The sequence below is a fragment of the Danio aesculapii genome, chromosome 11, assembly GCF_903798145.1.
Source record: "Danio aesculapii chromosome 11, fDanAes4.1, whole genome shotgun sequence".
In the NCBI taxonomy this organism is placed as follows: Eukaryota; Metazoa; Chordata; class Actinopteri; order Cypriniformes; family Danionidae; genus Danio; species Danio aesculapii.
In genome coordinates, this window is record NC_079445.1 from 46,776,597 (window position 1) to 46,782,596 (window position 6,000).

The following is a 6,000-nucleotide window of genomic DNA, read 5'->3' on the forward strand; positions in this document are numbered from 1 at the left end:
ATCAAACCACACAAATGGACAAATAAATGGGTTAGAATTAAATAAACAGGATTCAGATGAGTGAGAGAGCACACACACACACACACACACACACACACACACACACACACACACACACACACACGCATATATAGGCATCCCTGTAGAATGGTCAATGATAAATAAACTGTGTGAGCGTATGGCACAGAGTGGTTTGGAGTCTGCAGATGTACACACACACACACACACACACACACACAGACAGATCTGCATGTTCTCAGAGCTCCGCCAAACCCTCATGCTTGTGTTTCCTCTGCATATATGTGGAGGATCTGCTTGAAAACACACAGAATGAGGCCCGGGAGAGATCAGAAGCTCTCAGTGTGTGTGTGTTTGTGTGTGTGTGTGTGTGTGTGTGTGTGTGTGTGTGTGTGTGTGTGTGTGTGTGTGTGTGTGTTAGTGTGTGTGTGTGTGTGTGTGTGTGTGTGTGTGTGTGTGTGTGTGCGAGTGCGTGTGCGTGTGTCTGTAAAATCACTCTGACAGACTTTGTAACTACTGTAACCCTGACCACAGACAGCACTGCATTTCCATTGGCTGACAGTTCTGTGGGGGCGGGGTTCCTATTTATCTCTATATCGTGTTTTACAGTGTAGATTTTGGGTGCGTCTCAATCAGCTCCCTGCTTCAGCCTTCATCAGTAGGTCGAGTGCATGAATTTGTGCACTAGTATGGGCACTGATGAGCTCACTGAGTGTGACATTAGAACGTCCTCATTAAACAACAGCAGAACTAACAGGACATTCTCACATGTTCAATTTACAAAGTTCTGTTAACTACATTTGTTTACTTGCTGACTAGTTGAGTTGTTTAATGAGGTACTATTGAGATAACTAAAGATTAGATGGGTTTACTTGTTGACTACTTAGTTCAAGAGGAGTTTAGTGAGTTAACTAATATTATATGGGTTTCTTTAGAGGAGTTTAGTCAGTTACTAGTTAGTTAACTAACCGCTAGATAGAGTTATGTGTTGACTAGTGAGTTGACTAGTGAATAGTTTAGTGAGTTAACTAATGATTAGATGGGTTTACTTGTTGACTATTGAGTTGACTAGTGAATAGTTTAGTGAGTTAACTAATGATTAGATGGGTTTACTTGTTGACTATTGAGTTGACTAGTGAATAGTTTAGTGAGTTAACTAATGATTAGATGGGTTTACTTGTTGACTATTGAGTTGACTAGTGAATAGTTTAGTGAGTTAACTAATGATTAGATGGGTTTACTTGTTGACTATTGAGTTGACTAGTGACTATAGGAGTTTTGTGAGTTAACTAATGATTAGATGGGTTTACTTGTTGACTAGTGAGTTAACTAGTGACTAGATGGGCTAAGTGAGTTACTAGTGAGTTAACTAATGATTAGATGGGTTTACTTGTTGACTAGTTAGTTAACTAATGATTAGATGGGTTTACTTGTTGACTAGTGAGTTAAGTAGTGAATAAAGGAGTTCACTGAGTTAACTAACAATTATTTGAGTTTACTTGCTGACTAATGAGTTGACTAGATAGTAGATGAGTGAGTTACTAAACGAGTTTAGCTGTTGGTTGGTGATTGGATGAGTTTAGCTGTTTTACTAGTGAGTTAACTAATGATTAGATGGGTTTACTTGTTGACTTGACTAATGAGTTAACTAACAATAATTTGGGTTTACTTGTTGACTAGTGACTAGATGAGCTAAGTGAGTTACTAGAGAGTTACTAGTGAGTTAGGGTTAGGGTTAGATGGGTTTACTTGTTGACTAGTGAGTTAAGTAGTGAATAGAGGAGTTCACTGAGTTAACTAACAATAATTTTGGTTTACTTGTTGACTAATGAGTTGACTAGATAGTAGAGGAGTGAGTTACTAAACGAGTTTAGCTGTTGGTTGGTGATTGGATGAGTTTAGCTGTTTTACTAGTGAGTTAACTAATGATTAGATGGGTTTACTTGTTGACTAGTGAGTTAACTAATGATTAGATGGGTTTACTTGTTGACTAGTTAGTTAACTAATGATTAGATGGGTTTACTTGTTGACTTGACTAATGAGTTAACTAACAATAATTTGGGTTTACTTGTTGACTAGTGACTAGATGAGCTAAGTGAGTTACTAGTGAGTTAGGGTTAGGGTTAGGGTTAGATGGGTTTACTTGTTGACTAGTGAGTTAAGTAGTGAATAGAGGAGTTCACTGAGTTAACTAACAATAATTTTGGTTTACTTGTTGACTAATGAGTTGACTAGATAGTAGAGGAGTGAGTTACTAAACGAGTTTAGCTGTTGGTTGGTGATTGGATGAGTTTCGCTGTTTTACTATTGAGTTTACTAATGATTAGGTGGGTTCACTTGTTGACTAGATTAGTTTACCTGTTGACTAGTGAGTGTATTATGTATTGAATAGAGAGCTGTCTAGTGAGAACAGACTTGTTCAGACATGTTAAAGTAAAAGCTTTAATCCTTACAGGAGTGCTTTACTGTATGCTGGAGAATAAGCTGTGATGTTTGTGCTCACCACAGATCTCAGCTCAGGCTTTTCCACAAAGAGAGTTCAGCATGATGCAGCCGAAAGTGATCAAACTAATTGTTTTTGGGTTTTGGCCTACAAAAACACGTCATCCTACTGAACTCTTAGATAGATTTTGTTTTATAACACACTTTATTTCCCAGCGCTGAAATCATGCACAGATTCTGTCCTAATGTGCAGTTTAAGAGTGAATGAATTAAAGCAGCAGTTAAAAATACCCACAAGCACCTGCTGAAACACACAGAGCTCTTTGTGTCGCATGGAAACACACAAACACTCATAAAAATAGCTAGTAAAGTACCACGATAGCATCGTGCTCTGGGAAATGTAGCGTGGTGAGCGGCAGAAGCAGCATGTGTGTGTTCATCATCCAGAAGCATGATATATATAGACTGTCTGTGAGTGTGTGTCTGTGTGTGTGCTGGTGGTCCGGCTGGCAGCAAGACTTTAGGAAACCACTTATTTGCCACATCAACAGCAGATTCATGCAGAGCTGTGATTGGCTGGGAGCGTCATATGACCCAAGCACAGACACACCCAGAGGAAAATAAAGAAGCATTAATGAACAATCATCAGTCAAAACATCAGCAGACACGAACACACACCACAGACAATCACTGTGTTTACATCCTGAAGATCAAAACCGCAGCTCACACACACACACACACATGTCTGATCACGTCTGTCTGCAGATCAGCGTTAAACTAACCCGTACAATAACACAACGCACACTTAACAATCATCGTGTGATCATCAAAACTAACATCCTGCTTCAGTTCCTCTTCAGAGAAGGAAAGTGGATGTTCTGAGGCCATCAGAAACAGTGAATTATGATGTTTAAACACACTGATCCAACGATAAGATGTAATCCACAAAATAACAGCTCACAATCATGGGCTGAAAGGAAAACACTGCATACAGCACTCCTTCCAGAACTGAGGGAACATTTCAGGCGTTTTACAGTCATTGTGCTTGAGCTGGAACTAGATATAGAGCAAATGTGTCATTTACAGTAATCTGAACCTTCAGGAATCTAAAATAATGCTATATGCTTAGATGTGAATGGAAACCTCTGATTCTGTTACTAACTGTTGATTAACCTGGTACAGAACATCAGCACAGAAACAGAGTGAACGATAACAGAGTTGACGATAACAGAGTTGACGATAACAGAGTTGACGATAAAAGAGTTGACAATAACAGAGTTGACGATAAAAGAGTTGACAATAACGGAGTTGACAGTAACGGAGTTGACGATAACAGAGTTGACGGTAATAGAGTTGATGATAATGGAGTTGACAATGAGTTGACGATAAAAGAGCTGACAATAACAGAGTTGACAGTAACAGAGTTGACGATAAGAGTTGACGATAACATAGTTGACTGAGTTGATGCTAATGGGGTTGACAATAACGGAGTTGAAAATGAGCAGACAGTAACAGAGTTGACGGTAATAAAGTTGATAGTAATGGAGTTGACGATAACAGAGTTGACAATAACGAAGTTGACAAAAACGGAGTTGACAATGAGTTGACGACAACAGAGTTGACAGTTATAAAGTTGATAGTAATGGAGTTGACGATAACAGAGTTGACAATGAGTTGATAGTAATGGAGTTAACGGTAATAGAGTTGACTGTAACAGAGTTGACAGTAACGGAGTTGACGATAACATAGTTGACTGAGTTGATGCTAATGGGGTTGACAATAACTGAGTTGACAATGAGTTGGACGGTAACAGAGTTGACAGTAATAAAGTTGATGGTAACGGAGTTGACGATAACAGAGTTGACGATAACAGAGTTGACGATAAAAGAGTTGACTATAACAGAGTTGACAGTAATGGAGTTGATAATAACATAGTTGACTGAGTTGATGCTAATGGGGTTGACAATAACTGAGTTGACAATGAGTTGGACGGTAACAGAGTTGACAGTAATAAAGTTGACGATAACGGAGTTGACGATAACGGAGTTGACGATAACGGAGTTGACGGTAATAGAGTTGACAATAACGAAGTTGACGATAACGGAGTTGACAATGAGTTGACGACAACAAAGTTGACGGTAATAAAGTTGATAGTAATGGAGTTGACGATAACGGAGTTGACAATGAGTTGATAGTAACGGAGTTGACGGTAACAGAGTTGACGGTAACAGAGTTGACGGTAACAGAGTTGACGGTAACAGAGTTGACAATGAGTTGACGATAACGAAGTTGATGGTAACCGAGTCGATGGTAACAGTCGATGGTAACAGGGTTGAGTATAACAGAGTTGAAGATAACAGAGTTGACGGTAACAGAGTTGACGGTAACAGAGTTGACAATGAGTTGACGATAACGAAGTTGACGGTAACCGAGTCGATGGTAACAGGGTTGAGTATAACAGAGTTGAGGATAACAGAGTTGAATATGAGTTGACAGTATCAGAGTCAACAGTAACAGAAAACAAAAAATGTGTAAATTAGACTTAATTATTTGATGACGATTGAAGCTGACTGTATAATTCAGGAGGCGGAGACAGTCGGAAATAGGTATAGTCTGAGTTTTTAAGTTAATAAAGGCAAAATAGTCCCTCAATAAACACACAAACATTCTTATAGAGAGAGTTTGATATAATGTGTTCTGATCTAAAACTGATTGATTATATTGATTAATGTCTTAGTTTATGAAAGGGTAATGTTGGAGATGTAGAATGTTCCGTCAGTGCTGGAATGATCTATAAAGTGAGAGTTTGTTCCTGCTGCAGAATCGGGTGGAGTCCTGAAGACTGAACCCGGCTATTAAAAATCACTCGCAGAAACACACAATCTCCCTGCGGCTGCAGTTTAATATAGTCAGGACAGAAACTCCAGAGGTTAAACCCAAACTGACACTCAAGCGCTCATTTACCACTCTGGAATAAATACAGTGTTTGGGGAACAATGCGAATATTCAGCTGTGCTCTGCGACCCATCAGTGTGTTCCTCAGGATGTTTGCAGCTTTCCAGAACAGTGAACATCTAAACACTGTGCACACGACTGAGGGAACTGGGGCATCTCAGTCTTCATCTAATAATAAATGCCAAGTGCTGTTTGACAGAGAGTGTTTACAACACGTTTCACACAGAACAGTTCCAATCAGGACTTTCATTTCATTAAATCATGATGACAGTAAATAATATTAGACTAGATATTCTTCAGGACACTAGTGTTCAGCTTACAGAGACATTTAAAGACTTAACTAGGGTAATTAGGGTCCATCCATCATTAGTGTTCTAACTATCTATATATCCATCCATCCATCCATCTATCCATCCATACATCCATTCATCTGTCTATCTATCATTCTATATAGTCTCCCATTCATCCATCCATCCATCCATCCATCCATCCATCCATCCATCCATCCATCTATCCATACATTTGTCTATCCATCATTCTATATAGCATTCTATATATCTATCTATATATCCATCCATCCATCCA

General features: G+C 39.0%; 2 protein-coding genes across 3 annotated transcripts in view; one reads left to right on the top strand and one right to left on the bottom strand.

Moving 5' to 3' along the window:
* Positions 1-6,000, bottom strand: part of LOC130237062 (lysyl oxidase homolog 4) — a 36,031-nt gene that overhangs the window by 19,385 nt on the left and 10,646 nt on the right. The window lies entirely within an intron of this gene.
* Positions 1-6,000, top strand: part of filip1l (filamin A interacting protein 1-like) — a 98,336-nt gene that overhangs the window by 16,573 nt on the left and 75,763 nt on the right. The window lies entirely within an intron of this gene.